The following is a 16749-nucleotide window of genomic DNA, read 5'->3' as shown; positions in this document are numbered from 1 at the left end:
GGTGCAGCTTGTGAACCATTGCATACAACATATCTGTATTTCTGTTCTTATTAGGACCTTGCATTTGCTTTCATTCATTCAAATATGCTCGTTTGTGTCTAACCCTGGAAATGATTAATACATGTAGTAATGGGAATTCCCCCCCCACCCCCCTTGAAAAGTTATTCTGTTTTTGTTATTTCATTAAAGTTTCAGATCAAACAAATTTTAACATACAAGATTACCTGGAAATACAAAAAGCAGTTTACAAATGATGCTGAACTTAATGGTTCGTGCCACAGATGGCAGCAACAACTGCCGTAACGCAGACACTAACTGTTTTACATTGTTGTGTAGAATTTTTTTGTCCACTCTTCTTTGCAGAATTGGTTTAATTCAAAAACAGTTGTAGGTTTTCAAACATTAACTGGCTATTTAATATCATGGTGCAGCATCTTGATTGGATTTAAGACCAGACTTTGACTTGGCCACTGGAAAAATTCGACTTTTGTCATTCAGGGGTGCATTTGCTTTATTCTTCAGCCCAAGTTTATGAAATTTTATGAAGTATCTATCCATTATCTTTAAGGATTCTCTGCTAGAGAGCAGAAACCATGGATTCAGATTATAGTAAGTTTTCCAGATCTTGAAGTGGCAAGTACTCAACTTCCAGAAGCCAGCTTTTCAGCCAGCGAGCAGGATATACAGTTTGGAGGAGCAATTGTCCGAGGCAATGAGGGATTATTTATTGTTGGACCACAACACTAAACTCTGCTTGGTTCTGTTCTGAATATTCCATCAACATTTTCTGTTTTGTGTTTTTGGCTAACAATAACATGGAAAATAAAATTAGATGTTGTAACTCATTTTATTTCCTCTTCCTCTGAACTTGTGAACTTGTAATAGTCGGTCCCCTCTGCCATCATCACGGTGTCTACTGCACTGTTGCAAACCCAACACATCATGATGTATGCTGCAGCAGGGGCCCGGCTTGGTGTTATCTTTAAGATCTTGTGGATCTTATAGACCTTTAAGGGTGTCTGTGAAAAAAAACTTTTCCACAACCATGTGACCATTCATTGACAGTTTGACTTAGTTGGACAATGCTGGGCCATTTAGAACTCCTCCATGGGTTGCTGATGGATTCTTACTGTAATTTTGGTATGCCAGCTAAAATGATTCACCACTGTTTCATGTTTTTTTATTATTATTATTATATTTTTACATTTGTCAAAAACTGCATTTTGTATTATTTCTAGTTTGCTTGGTTAGATATTACATTTCTTTTGACATTTAGGTACAGCAAAAAAGAAGAAAAAAGCAGAAATTATAAGGTCTAAAAGCTTTTTGCCCCATAGTTTGCCCCCCGTATATAGTTTGGGGTGTCATATCCACAGACTGGTGTGCGTTTGGATGTCTGCTCTCTACTCCTCCTCCTTCTCTGCAGGGTGTGACGAGCAGGTGTGGCTCCCAGGTGTCATGCATTTCCTTCATCAAGTAGCAGTACTTAGAGGAGTGAATTCCCAGAGACAGATGAAAGATGGTTGACTACTACTCGTGGTACTACTACGGTCGCTATGTCCTTAGACAACTTACCATTCGTCTTACCTTTGATCTCCTCCTTCCAGTAAGGGTCTGGTCCGGATTTGATGCTGTTCCCCCACCAAAAAGATTATTCAAAAACTTTTGTGTAAGTAAAACTCTTAACCCTCTGATGCGTGAGTGACTGACTATACAGTCTTATGTGAGTGGGTCTTTTTGGACCCGTGTTTAAATCAATGTGTTTTTTTGCTACTTTTGTCATTTTGATTCAGATTCAAAATTATTTTGTATAATACTTTCTACTGTTTTATTTCACACAAGAATTATTTCATGTTTGAAATATTTAAAATTTTCACTTCTTTTAAAGCATTTTTGGAACATTTTTTTTAATGACAATTTTACAACAACAATGTTGAAATGTCAATAATGGACAATGTCAACATCCATTATGTGGTGTGTGGGCATGGTGGGCGGGGGGTGCAAAAGAGCATGTTTTTTGAAACTAGCTAGCTAATCAAGCTGTATTCTATTATGCTGTGTGCATCACACATGTGAGTGAGTGTGTGCATTCATTCATCCATCCATCTTCTTCAGTTTATCTGGGGTCAGAAGTAAGGAGGCCCAGACTTCCCTCTCCCCAGCTACTTGTTCCAGCTCCTCCATGGGAAATTCCAAGGTGTTCCCAGGTCATCTCAGAAACATAGTCCCTCCAGCATGTCCTGGGTCTTCCTGGTGGGACATTCTCAGAAAATCTCACCAGAGAGGCGTCCAGGAGGCGTCCTAACCAGACGCTCCTCTCGACGTGAAGGAACGGCGGCTCTACTCTGAGTCCCTCCTGGATATGAGTTTCTCACCCTATCTCTAAGGAAGAGCCCAGACACCCTATGGGGAAAACTAATTTCGGCAGCTTGTATATGTGACCTCGTTCTTTTGTCATGACACAAAGCTCTTGACCATAGATGAGGATGAGGGTAGGAACTTAGATTGACCGGCAAATCAAGAGCTTCGCTTTTTGGCTCAGCTCTCTCTTCACCACGACTGACCGGTACAGCGCCTGCTTCACTAATTTGCCTGTCGATCTCCTGCTTCATTTTTCCTTCATTCCTGAGATACTTAAACTCCCCCACTTGGGGCAGGACATCCTCCCCGACCCAAAGAAGGCACTCTATTCTTTTCTGGCTTATTTATTTATGCATTTATTTATATAGCTATGAATTTTTATTTTATTTATTGAAATGAGAAAAGAACAAACCTTGAACACATTAAACAGGTTTTGCATATCATCCAACACATTTTCTCTTTGGTTTTCTCATCCACGGTGTCAGACACACACATAATACACATGCACAATAAAGTATAGGTGGTAATGTTAGCTAGTTGGTTAGATAACTAGTGTTGGCTAACTTTGAAGAAGGATAATATGTTGATTCGTGACAATAACGCTGTCACAGTACTTATGATTCACACACACACACACACACGCACGCACACCCCCACACACACACACACATGCACACACACCTACACACACACACACACTTGTGAGATAAAAAATAAAGATAATACTTATATGTAAGAGTTCTTGCTGTGTAAAATATTATTCAGGGGTGACACTTGGGTCTCGGTGTGTTTGGTTCACAAAAAATGTTGTCCTGACAGTCACAGTTGGTAAGAAACAAAGATTCCCATTAAATTCCATAGGAAATGAATGCAGGACATTTTGAACCCACTCACGGAAGAATGGGGTAGTGATATATAACATGCTATTTCTTAAAATGTATAAAAGATAAATTAAAAATTTGAAATGCATGATATCAATAACATGTTTCTTGAGGAATACCTGGAATATGAAGTGATGAAAACTTTTCATTGCAAAGATATTGCAAAAAGATGACCTCACCGGGTCCAAAAGGACCCAATTACACATCAGAGGGTTAACTGTGCTATCCCTGTTGCCCTTAGTTGTTGCTCGCACCAGAGTCATCCAGCATCATGACATGGGATCAATCATAGTTTTTGGGGTCGAAGCTATGTTTGACCGCTCCAGGACATTCTCCATAATCCCTCAGTCTTAATTATACCAGGAGAGGTTCTAATGAGGCAACATAAACAAGTAAAAACAAACACACCTCACACTCGTATGTCTTTCTATCTTCTTTGGACTTTGTATTATTCATTCATTTCTAGAGCCTAATGCTGACCCTATCAAAAACCTAACCTTTACCAGTACATGCTTAACCCTAAAGCAGGGGTGTCCAAAGTTGGTCCTTGAGGGCCGGCATCCTGCATGTTTTAGTTCTCTCCCTGGTTTTACACACCTGCATTAAATGATGGCTTATTAAGAAGGCCTAAGCAGAACATTGACTTGCTGAGGAGATTGTTACTACCACCAGGGAGAGAACTAAAACATGCAGGATGCTGGCCCTCGACTTTGGACACCCCTCCCCTAAAGGTAAGGTAATTTTATTTATATAGCAAACCCAAACTAAACTTAATTCACACCTTAGTTCTAAGTCTAACACCTCACTCTAAAACAGCTCTTCTTCTTCTGGGACCTGGGTTTTTTGTCCCATAAGAAAAAATGGGTCCTCACCCACAGTGAAGAGTATTTGAAAATGGACCCCTCCCCCTCCCACACACACGCACGCGGACACACACATGCACACACACGCACACACACACGCATATGCAAATGTGTATTCCATCATTAAAATTGTGAGTCTGTATGGGTTTGACCGTCAGGGAGTCTTCAGTGGCAGACAGCTGCCGTTCAGTGATGCACTACTTAACTCCTATGTGCATATGTGTCCACAAAAACGGCATAAACACAATGGGCAATGGTAATTGCTGCAGCAGCCTGTGCTAATTGATTGAGGACAGCATGCTTATGTACTCACATGCAGATTAACACATTAGCACATTAGCACATGCGCGTACACAGAGGCCAATCAGGCCTCCTAATGGTGTGTCCCTGGAGAGAGAATTAGACAGGGACAGAGCAGTCAGAGATCAGGGAAGGAGATGGAGGATGAAGAGGTGCTGGAATAAAGAGGAAGAGAGGTGAAATGCTCTCTGGAGAACGGTGCTGGTTGGCGCTCTGAGTTTTGTGCACACATGTCATGGAAGGTGAGTGGTGCGCAGCGTGCATAAAAACAAGGTCTGAGGGATTGTCTCTTATTTTTAGGTCTGATGTGTTTTCTCGACTGTTCATCCTCCTCGGAAAGAGCTCCCCATCTCCTTTCTCTCAAACACACGCAAACACACACAGCAGATTCTCAGAGCTCTCTGAGTACCATCATGTCCCCATCTTTCACCAAAAAATAAAAAAATACTCACAAGCTGATCACCATAGCAACACGTTATGTTTCTTCCAGCACTATTTATCCCACCCAGAGAGGAGGGGTTGTATGAGTTGTATAGATGGAGACGGGAAGCAGAGGTGGTGTGTGATGAGGGGGTTGTGATGCAATTCGTCGTCCTCTCTTAAAAAAAGATTCAAATGGTCATGAGAGGTGGCCTGCAGCTCACTCTAATGACCACAAGGCAGCAGCAGTGCTTAGTGTAAATCAATTACAAGCTGCACAAATATGACGAGCTGTGCCCCTCTGCAACTAAACACAACACCAGCTTTCCCCCTTCTCATTAGAAGGTGTGCAAGCGAAAGAGTTTGGCAATGTTTGCAAGCATCAATTTTTGTGGCAAGTGAGTGACAACCCCTGGACTGGATGTGAAAGGTTCAAAAGAGGCATCTTCCAAAGCAATGTCAACCAGTGGGATGCAAGGTACACTTTAAAGCATGTAGGGAAAACTGATTGAAGAGGGTAAAAAATAAAATTAATGGTAGAACAGAAAAAGAGCAGGAATAATTGCAAGAGTCCCCCTTCCCCTAAGCATCAGGATTAGATACTGTGCTGCTGCCTGCACATGAGTTTGGGCTTGATCCTGTATGCTTGTGCACAGTGATACAGTTACTGTATGTGTGCTTTTTGGAGGGGGCTCCGGAAGCAGGTTAAGTGAGGAGTGAGTGGAAAAATGAGAGATGTGTAGGAAGAGTAGAGAGTGGAATGAAAGGATGTAGGTGAGACTAGGGAGAGGGAAGGGCCTAAATTCTCTGAGCTTTAGGGACAGAAAAAGAAGCACAAAGAGACTAATAATGTGGGGAAGGGGAAATATAGTGGAGAAAAACAGAAAGATGCTGTTGGCTGTGTAGGAGACTTGCAGATAGGAAGGACAGCAAAAAGTCAAAGTGGAGCTGATGAGTCAAACAAGAGCGACTACTATCTGATAGTCTGAAAACTCCCGAAAACTCTTTGATTTTATTCTCCCTCACTCCACACACACCTACACATACGGACTAACACACATACTTTCACAATCCTTCTTGTGACCCTCTCTTATGCACCGCTTTGTTTGTCGATTATTCTCCAGCTGAAGTGAGTTTTAGTTTTGGCACATTATAAAATTTTCAGGAGGCTTTACCTGGTGTGACGCTGTGAACTATTAGGTTTTAACAGTGGCTGACCTGTACAGCAGCGCTCCGAGTCATATGTAGCCTCTGCACGCCACTTTACCGAACACAAAAAGTGGTTGTTTTCTATTTGTCAAAGCAATCTGAAAGTATAAATCTGACATTCCCTTCCATTATGTTTCCATTGTTTTTTTTTAGAAATTGGAAAAATTAAACAGTGTGAATCTATTGATTTTTTATAATTGGTAAAGATAACTAAACACATTTAACATGGCTATAGGTGCTGCCTGACAAGATTTACCTGTTTAGCTATTCTCTCTTTTTCCTTGTTTGAAAAGAAGCATTTATCATAATTTGTTCATTACTTTGTTTTATTACATTTTTGTTTTTAGTGTCAAAAATGTCAGTGTTTTACAAAATGTTTTGTGTGAAAATTATTCATGTCTACAAAAGATGAATTTGATGAAAATTCAACTTTTATCCACACACACATCCAGGTCAGGTCTGGAAACTGGTTACCAGACCTGTGTGGTGCACAGACACAGAAATTAATGAACTCCAACAGCATTGACTTCCAATCATTTTTCATTCATTTCTATAACCAAACCCTAACCCTTAACTCTAATCTTAACCCTATACTAAACTCAATTCACAACTTATAAACCTAACCCCTAACTCAAAAACAGCACCTCTTCTTATGGGACTGGGCTTTGAGACCCGTAAGGAGCAGAGGATCCCCGCAGTATTTAAGAAAATTGTTCTTACACTGTATTAAATGCAAAACCACACACACACACACACACACACACACACACCCCCCCCCCACACACACACACACACACGTACACACACAAGAAACAAAGGGGATAGGAAACATATCTTTGTGACTGTCATTCTTTAAGTTCAGTTATTTTATTTTTGTTTAATTTATGCTCTACATTGCCATAAGTATTAGATCGCCTGCCTTTATAAGACCATTGTATTAACATCACATTTTTTATAAAGGTCTTTTTCTGACTCTAGTGACCTTTATTTGAGAACGGTCAGACAGGAAAGTAGGTTGTGAGAGAGGGGGAAGACATGCGACAAAGGTCATCGGACTGAGGCCTCCGCACATGGGTTGGTTGCTCCACCCCGCTCCACTGCTGAACCCGACACCACATTCTTAATTTAAAGATATAAGTATGGCACTTGTCCATGCTTTGCAGCTACAACAGCATCAACTATTCTGGAAAGGTTATCTATGATGTTTAGAAGTGTTTTAATGGGAATACCTGACTGTTTTTCTTGGAGAACATTTGTGAGGTCATTCCCTGATGTTTGATGAGAAGATCGGACTATCAGTCTTTGAAGACTTTGCTTTATCTTCTGGCAGGCAGACAGTCATGGTGGAACAGAAAGAGGTCAATTACAAACTTTTCCAACACAAACCAGAGCATGAAATTGCCCAAAATGTCTTGGTTAGCTGCAATGTTAAATGTTCATTCTACTGGAAGAAAGGGAACAAGCCCAATTTATGAAAAACTCCATAATCCTCTCTCCACCAAACTTGACACAATGCAGCTAGGCAAATGTTCTGGCAAGTGCCAAATACAGTCTTATTCACTGGATTTCAAGACGGAGAGGAATGATTTGTCTCTCCAGAGAACAAGTCATCAGTGCGTCAGTCCACTGGCACTTGGTGGTGTGAGGTTGGATGCAGCTGATCTGCCATGGAAAAATGTGTCATTAGTATCTCTATGTACTGTTCTTGAGCTAATCTGAAGGTCACGCGACACCTGCATGTCTGTAGCCACTAACTGAAGAACACTACACACCTCAACATCTGCATTTGTTGCGATATCACTAACAGCTGCAAGGCTAATATTTATTGAACTAGAGAAATGCTATCATGATCTTATACTGGAAGTGATTGGAACAACTAATTTTAATGATTTGGACGGGGAACAGGATACTCTTAGTAATTTAGTAATATTTAATGAGAATGCATTAAACCAAAACTGTTTGTTTGAAAAATATGGTGAAGGTTAACGATAAACCGCCTTGCATAGACAATAAAAGTTCACCATAAATAAACCACTATAAACTTTAGGACAGTATCTGTTTTCACAGAGTTACAACATTTATTTACTTGTTGATATTAATTAAAAATGTATTTATTTAGTGAAACCCCCTGTAGCCACACTTTAAGACTTTTTCAAGGTGCCTCTGATTTTGCCTTGATTCATACATGACAAGTAATACATTTCAGCTGACTTTTCTTAAATTTCATTAGCAATTTGTTAAAATGTAGTTTCTCAAGCCACTGATTGCTGTTAACAAGAATAAGACAAGAGTAAATGGCAACTTTTACTCTTACTCAGAAAAAACTTATAAAATCTACTGCTGTAATCTGGATAACCAACTAGAGGCTCCTCCACTAGTTGAATGTGTAAAAAATGAGCTCCATTGGTCCACTGGCTACACTAGCTTTTTTCTAGGTAGTGTAGTTTTCCACCAGGGGCAAAATGACTCCATTTAAGACAGTTCTGACTTTTGTAGCATGTCCCATGAAGTTATCTTTAATAACAGTTTTCTTAATGTTTTCAGAAGAACCAAGTTCCTCACAGGTTGGAAGGCCGTTTGAGTAGTTTTCCACTAATTCCTGAGTTTTCTTGCTTTTTACCATTGTGTGAATCTACACGGCTCAATCCCTCTATCCCCATATAAAGCAACTAAAAAATAGTGATCTAAGGAATTTCTAGATTTTATTCTAAAATAATTTACCTCCTGGTACTGATAAATTATCTAAATATTCTTTAGCTCATTACAATCTCTACAAGTCAGATCTTTTAATACAAAGTTGCTCAACCCTATGCAGTGCACTGGAGAGATCTGAGCTTCCAGATGAATTAAATAGTCAAACACAGAGGTCAGGTTGGCAATAATAGTCTAGATCTGATCAGAAACAGAATCAATTTTAGAGTCAACATTCTTTCTGGTGTGGTCAATGTGCTGCATTGACCACACCAGCACATTGGTGTGGTCACATGTGGACATGTATAAGTTGTATACACAACTTATACATGTATAACAACATGTATAAGTTGTTATACATGTATAACAACTTATACATGTATAAGTTGTTATACATGTATAACAACTTCTCAAACAGAACTAGTTATTTACCTCCTTCAGTCACAGACAGACGTGAGACATTAATTACTTAAATATGCCTTGATACGGGCTTCTGTTGCTGTGGGTTAGTCAAAATTTAAATAGCTGATAATATGACTGCCTTGAGTTTTTTTTTTTTTTTTTGCTCCACTTACTCTCAAAGAATAAATTATTGCTGCAGCAGCCCAAGATCACCTGGTGAACATGAATGCTCACTAAGGCTGTCCAGCTGGCATGGGAGGTATGGTAAACTGATTTGAAATGAGGACAAATCAGGAGTGGTGTGAGCTGAAAAGGTCCCTATTACGAGGGACCCTTGGGACTTGCTCTTAGAAGCCTCAAAGGAATACTTAGAAATTCTTTTGGTAACTCAAACAGAGAAGCAAAATCATTGACTTGCTTGGGCTGTTCAGGTACAGCCCAAGCACACATCCTTTGTTTGGAAAAAATAAATCTATTAAACACAGCTTCAATTGAGATTTCAATACCTGCTCAAAATTTTGCCCAGATATTTCAGTTTTCTTTCAATCTTGTACTAAAGTTCTTGTGTAAGAACTTTACACAAGGGATCTTAACCTTCTTACACAAGGTTTAGATGTTTAGGGGGATTTCTGCCTTCTAGATGAACATATGTGGAAGATGAGGCCTAAGTGTGGAGAACATGAAATATTTGTTTTTCAAACCACCGGGGAATATATTAATCTAAACTTTATATCTAACTCTGTAGGATCCTGATAATCGCCTTCATTAATCTTCACAAACAGATGTTTTGTGATTTGCATGTTGCACCATTTACAATAATAGCTATCTGAAAAAGTACTTGCATACTATGATTTTGTATCAAAATTAGTGTGACATAGGTTAAAATAGTGAATGGAAATTACACTCAAAAAAAGATGTCAGACTCATTCAAAAATGTGATGTCAAGTGGCTCCACATAGTTATAAGTTATAGTGCTTGATAAACATAAATAAATTATGCAAATAGTTGCCTTAGTTTTTTTAGATTGGGAAGAATATTTTTATCAGTGTATTTGTCATGTTTTTATTTGCAAAAAGGAAATACAAATGCAAATTTAAGAAAGTTTTCATTCTTTCCCAGACTGAAGAGCTTTGGTTGTAACTATTTTTGAGGGTGATAAACTTGACCCATCAGCAACTGCTGCAACAATCGACCGTTCCTCTCCAAAACCCACAATATTCTCTCCCCACGCCAAACATCAGAGGAGGTTGGGGAATTTGTTAATCCAGTGTAAATGTATTTTGTGGATTTGTAACAGCTTATCCCTGTTTTCCCTGAGGTGCCCTGTCAGAGGTGCTGAAGAGAACGTGAGGTGCCAGGGTCATATAGCTTTGAGCTGTTTACCCTCAGTAAAACTGTGTTCCTTCACCCGGAATCAAATCAACCCAAATCCCATAGGAAGATCTGGAGGAAGTTACAGAAATGCTTCCAAAGTAACTAAGAGAAGTCATCCGGTCTTGGAGGCTTTGATAAATATCACAAAAGTGAATGGGTAGAGGCATAAAAACTTACTTTACAGATATTTTCAGACAGCTATCACATCAAATGAGTCAGGGTTCTTCCTGGATTAATTCTGCATCTTTTACTCTTATCCCTTAAACACTGATATTTTTCTTTTTTGTTGTTTTTTTTTTGTTTTGTTTTTTTTTAACATTTCAATGCTTTACTCAGTTACAACTCTGATGATAAAAGAAAGATCTTTTTCATGCCGCAACTGCAGCAGTTTGTACAAATTAATACCCACTTCAGATCTAATTTCTAAACAGCCAAAATGATTTGTAATTTTTTCCCAAAAGTATTCACACCCCTTAAGCTTTTCTACATTTGCATAGCAAAAAAGTAGTAAATACCTGCCTTGTTTTTGATAAACAACAGTTGTGTGGAATATGTTCTGTGGTTTTATACCCAAGCGGTCACACTTAAATCATTTTAATTGGTGAGAACCACAATTATGTGGTCTTTCTATGTTTTAATAAATATTAATTTATTAAAACATAGAAAGACAGTATACTTTACTTTTAACCAAAACTGCAATAGCCTACACATTCCCTTTCTATCCAATTTCATTCAATTCTAATTGTTTTTCACTCCTCCACCTGGACTTTCTTCCAATTAAGTGGATTTCTATGGTAAATTTTCTACCAGGCCAATCAGCGAACAGAAGAAAACAGTTGTGAACGATGACGTTGATCTTCTGTGCTGCTTTAGCATTGTCTGCTTGTAGTTCTAGCGATGGCAGCAGAGGAAGTGAAGGAAGCCATTCAGTCTGTGTTGGTCACGCTTCCTAATATTGAATTAACATTAACAGCTGCCTAGCTAAGCTTGCTACTTCTCTCTTTGCAGTGGAGGTTGGTTGTTTATAGCACAGGCAATATCCGGTAAGTTTCATAGCATCGAACTGACTCATTATACATCATGGACTAACATTAACAACTGGGTAAAATTTAAAACTTCAACACACTCCACACCTACAGGAAACAATAGTTTCTCAAAAGCTGAGGGTCCAGACCCTCTGGACCAGGGGTCCCCAAACTACGGCCCGCGGGCCGGATCCGGCCCGCCACGTCATTTGGTCCGGCCCCCTGAACAATGCCGGATCCGGCCCGCCTCCTCATACCAGAGAGCATTCAGTGTTTTTTTTTTCATATATTGTATTTTCTGGTTTATATGTGGATTTTTCTTCAACCACCAGGGGGCTTTTGAGCAGATGTGAAACTAACTTTCCCTCAATGGAATATATACTAGTCAGTCCCAGTCACCGTTTCACTCACGGTTTTATCCATTTGCATTCTGGGTAAAAATCTATCTAAAAGCGCGAATGTGTCGTCGCGCTCCCCCCCACCCCCTGCTCGACAGTTTCAAAGACAGAACAGCCCTCCTATATGAATATGTTGTTTACCAGCAACAACAAGAGTGGAAGAAGTCACTTAACCCTATATGAATGTAAACTACTAAGGTGGATATCTCAAAGCTTTTGGTTTAGCCCTGAGTTCATTTTATTGTTGGCATCTTTAATAACTTGGTGGGGTTGATCTCCAGTGGTAAAACAAAGCATTTTTTGTGCTACATGAATCCACAATATATAAGCAAGAGTAAATTATTGTGACATTTGCCTCATTCTTAACTCAAATATCTTCTGACCTCAAAACTCGCCCGTCGTCTGAAGGAAGGCTAACTGAAAGAGATCGGTTTCTCAGTGGCTATCATGTTCTGATGAAAATGATCCGGAATGTAGTGCAACACTTTAATATAAGTGTTCGTGACTTATCTGTAATTCATGCATCAATATGTGCAAGACTTGGCGTGAATAAATGCATGAATTAATGCATGACATACAAAGTCATGAGGCCCCATGGTAATGAAGGAGCTTGATGTGTTAACTCTATACTTGACACATAAAAAAGTCTTAGTTAAGATCATTAAACTCAAGGGTGATACATTAATTAGCTTGTGAGGTCAAATGAGCCCCCAGCCTTGTTTCATCATGACACAGAAAAAAGAAAATAACACAAGTGAGGAATTTTGTTCAGTTTCTGTGATTTTGGTCAGAAATACGTCTGATTTGACTTTTGAAGTGGATATTTCTCTGCAGGTTAAATCTTAGATGTTTCTCTCTTCAGCCCCTGGGAATTCTTCTACTATCAGACACCTGTTCACTTATTGAGCCCTAAAGATTCCATTCTATAGAATGTAAAGCTTAAGGGATAATACAGAAATAGCTTCAGGGAATATAATGCCTAGGGTTCATTTTCAACTATGTGCCACCTCAGAGCTGCTGCTTGAATGTTTAGATTATTTTAATGAACTACTGGTAAAATGTAATCTATGCTGTTCAAGCTGTTTTATTCACAGTATGTCTCTGCACAAAGTGAATTCAAACACAGAACTTTTTCACATTTTTCACAAACTTTAATATATTTTAATTTAATTTTTATCTAACAAGCTAGCAAAAAAGCAGTATTAATGTGGCACGTTCAGGAACTGATGGACGCAGGGACTGAACAGTAAATACAAAAACTGGTGTTTAATAGGAAATAAACTGTTTCTTGGTCAGGCAGGCCAGGGTCAGAACCAGGGAATCCAAATCAGGGTGGCAATTCCAGATCTCAGGGTCAGACAGACAGGGGGTCGAAGCCGGAAGGTCCAAAGCCAGTGGTGGGGGTCAGGATCGGGGACAGGAGAGGCAACTAGGCAGAAGGAAGAGACAGACAGGTTAGTTCCTGGGCAGTTAGCTCAAGTCACTACAGCAGGCCTGATAGTGTTACCGCTGAGGGTTTCACAACAATCTGACACCGTGCAGGGGGAAGATCCGTCCTTATATAGCAGCAGCTGGGGATCAAGGTGATGATTATCAGGTGTGAGTGGTCACAGCTCAGCAGCAGCTGTGACAGTATGATTGTTGTATTAAAGTTATGGCTGCATGTCAATTAGAGGTTATCTCTCTTCCTCTACCTGGCCAAACTGTTCATTTCCAGTGTTGTATGATGTGGGACGGCTGCTTCCCCCAGTAGCACTAAATTCTCTTCACCCTTCTGCCTTTTGGATGGGATCTTAAAGCTAAGCAACTGAGATATTCTGAATTATTATTCGTTCATGATTTGTCTTGTTGGTGCCACCTGTTAGCTATCGTCGTGGTATCTGCTTTACTAATCATAAGTGACTACATGTGCTCAGTACTTGCTGCTGCTTCGTCAGTGCTGGGACATAGGCCCTGTCAGCTGCCTTGGTGGGTCGATTCTATACACCCGGCTAAGTCGATATTTGTGTGAGTTTGTTTGTGACCACATCTTTGCTAATTGCTGCTGGCTAGTCTGAACGAGCTGAAGGGTAGCTTCAGGGGAGGTCTGCTCTGTGAGGTGGACATTTGGAAACTGCAGGTTTGGTCTGCATTTGAGTCCTTTACTACCACAAAAACTTAACAGAAATGGAACTACAGCTGAATGGTTGCCATGGAGATTAAAAGATTTGTCGAACACACATGAAAGAATCAAACCCACACTCAAGGGATGTTTTTGTTAAGGGAGTAGCATCACAACATGATGTAAAGCTCAGTCAATTTTACATAATACTGCCCCTTTAAAATAAAATAAGGATAAAAGATATTACTAGGGCAGTTCCATTTCTGTTATGTTTTGTGATACAAAAGGACCCAAATGCAGACTAAATTGTAGCTGAAATTGGAGCGCTTTAATGAAATGAGAGAACTTGCAGGGAAAATATTGAAAGAGCAGGTCATTAAAAAACATTAAAAAACCAATACTTCTTTTGAGGTAGCTATGTCCATAAGCACTTCTACAAAACTATAATATTGCAAGATGAAAGTTGATAAATTAAATTTTGATCTGTCAATGTGTTCTGCATCATTTGCAAGCCAGTTTGTGGATGCAGCCAACATCCACTCAAACATCTGCTAAGGAGAAGCAAACAGTTATAAGTTGGTCTTTCAGAATGTTTTTAACTCATGGTTAAAGTGATGTTTGTATTTTGTCAGTGATGAATCCATTCTAAATCCATTCCCGAGTGACCCAAAATGCCGATAGGTAATTTAACAAAATCATCACAATGTCACTTGGCAGTATCTCTGTTTGGTTAATGCTTGCTCAGAAAACTACACACATTTTTTGAAGAAAAGCTTGCTTCTGTAAACACAAATAAATCAAGCAGTTATCTGTCAGTGTCAGATCACAAGGCACAAAGCATTTTGTTGTCAATAATTTCTTTAACTATAATTTATCAAATAATACCAGATGAAACAATGGCATTGGTGATGCTTTAACTTTGCAATTGTCTTTACAGGCTTTGGTTTTGGAATTGGCTACTAGCTGGACAAATCTTTGCCAACTAGTAACCAATGACAACCTAACCTGAAAACTGATTTAATTTCTCATCTCTACCCATCATCTCTAACTCCACCATCTCTTATCCCTACCACCTTCAAACATTATCACCTGCTTCTACATCCCTTCCATACCCAGAAACTCGGAATCATCAAGCAATCGTCCAGATAAAAAACAATATTACTCTTCTGCTGCACAGGATGCTTGTGTAATTATACTCAACTACTAACTGACAAGTACATTTTTAAATAATTGGTTGTGGTTAACTGTTTTTTATTCAGATATTATAATATAATGTTAACACCTGATGAGATACTGAGATACACTGTAATGATTGTCAGACCATCTTGATTGCCAACCTGGGCTCTTTGTGTATAGAAGTTGCATGTGTTCCCTGTTTGTCTGTATTTTTTACCGAGATACTCCAGCTTCCTATTTCAGTCCAAAACATATCTGTTAGGTTAACTGTTCAAGAAGTGACCGAGCACACAACTCATCAAAACCTATCAAAACAAAAGACGAGCCAAAAATGAGCCAGCTGAGGGACAACAGGATCATTGATTTATATCCGACTGGGAATGCTCCAAGTTGCTCAACTGCGAACCTTCAGAATTGACAAAGATTATCTATTGAAACGTCTTCAGAAAAACCTGAGCGAAGGACCAGTTTCTTTCAATTTAGTCAGTTGTAGTAGACATGACCTGGATGACTGAGAATATACACAGGCATGTTGTGGTACATTTTGGGGACGTTAATAAACTTCCTTGTTGGTGAAAGTATTCACAGTTTGCTCATAAACACTGAAGTAGTAGTGAGTTTGCAAAGGCTTCTGCATTTGCATTTTGTATGTACTTACTCATGCAAAGCTAATACAACCTAACATTAAGTTCATTTTTTCTCCCCTTTTGCTCAAGGCTAAAAATATGTGTGTTCTCTCAGTGATATCATATTATCTTACTTCCTGTGACTCTGTGTGTATGAAGCTGTGCATGTGTAGGTGCACAAGGATTATGATGCAGAGTTCACTAGGGTGCTTACCTCTTATTTTGGCTTTTTTTAGGAACAGCCATAACAGCTCTCTCTCTCTTGAATGCACGCACGCACGCACGCACGCACGCACGCACGCACGCACGCACGCACAGAAGAGATACACACAACATGATTACACTTCAGTGGGTAGAGAACCCTTTTAAGCAGTGCTTCCCTCTCTGTCTCCATGCTGTAGATCACTAAGATGGCGGTTGTCAGTGTCAGCAACATGAGCTGAGTGCATGTGGGCTGATGTCAGTGTTTCTGCAGCTCTTACAGGTATGATGTTATGACTCGACTGTGATAAAACAAGACTTGACAGGTCTGAAAAAGGAGGTGGGCAGCCATGGAGTTGAGAGGCCATAGAAGTCAAATCTTTGTTCCTTCTGTCACACTTTTCCCCAACTATGATCTTATTATTCTAATGTGATGACTGTCACCATTCGGTCTACCTCTTGTTCCTTTCCTGATTCTCCTTTCCGATGTTCGGCAGCCTATCTCTGCCTTTTTTCTGCTCTCTGTCTCTGTCCTCCTCCTCCTGCATTCGCCCCCTCACCTCTTTCCTCCTGCGGTTTGATCAGTGGGAGCAAAATCTCAGCAGGAGTATTTAAGGAAAGAGAAGACCCCTCTCTTTTATTTTTCCTTTCTCTCCATTTTCTCACATTTCTCTGTGCTCTCATTTCCTCTTCTTCCTCTTATTTTATTCTCACTGTAATA

General features: G+C 39.6%; 1 long non-coding RNA gene across 1 annotated transcript in view; it reads right to left on the bottom strand.

Annotated features, from left to right (window-relative positions):
• Positions 1-2154: 2154 nt before the first annotated feature.
• The window catches only part of LOC107833525 (uncharacterized), a 20685-nt gene continuing 6090 nt past the window's right edge, over positions 2155-16749 (bottom strand). The window contains exons 2-3 of the long non-coding RNA XR_001659272.1: positions 11209-11215; positions 2155-2165 (exon numbers count right to left, since the gene is read on the bottom strand). This is a non-coding gene — a long non-coding RNA (uncharacterized LOC107833525). The remainder of the gene's footprint in view (positions 2166-11208; positions 11216-16749) is intronic.

This window comes from Poecilia formosa, unplaced genomic scaffold, assembly GCF_000485575.1.
Source record: "Poecilia formosa unplaced genomic scaffold, Poecilia_formosa-5.1.2 Scaffold402, whole genome shotgun sequence".
NCBI classification, from domain to species: Eukaryota; Metazoa; Chordata; class Actinopteri; order Cyprinodontiformes; family Poeciliidae; genus Poecilia; species Poecilia formosa.
Note: the sequence above shows the minus strand (reverse complement) of the source record. Positions and strands in the feature narration are given on the sequence as shown.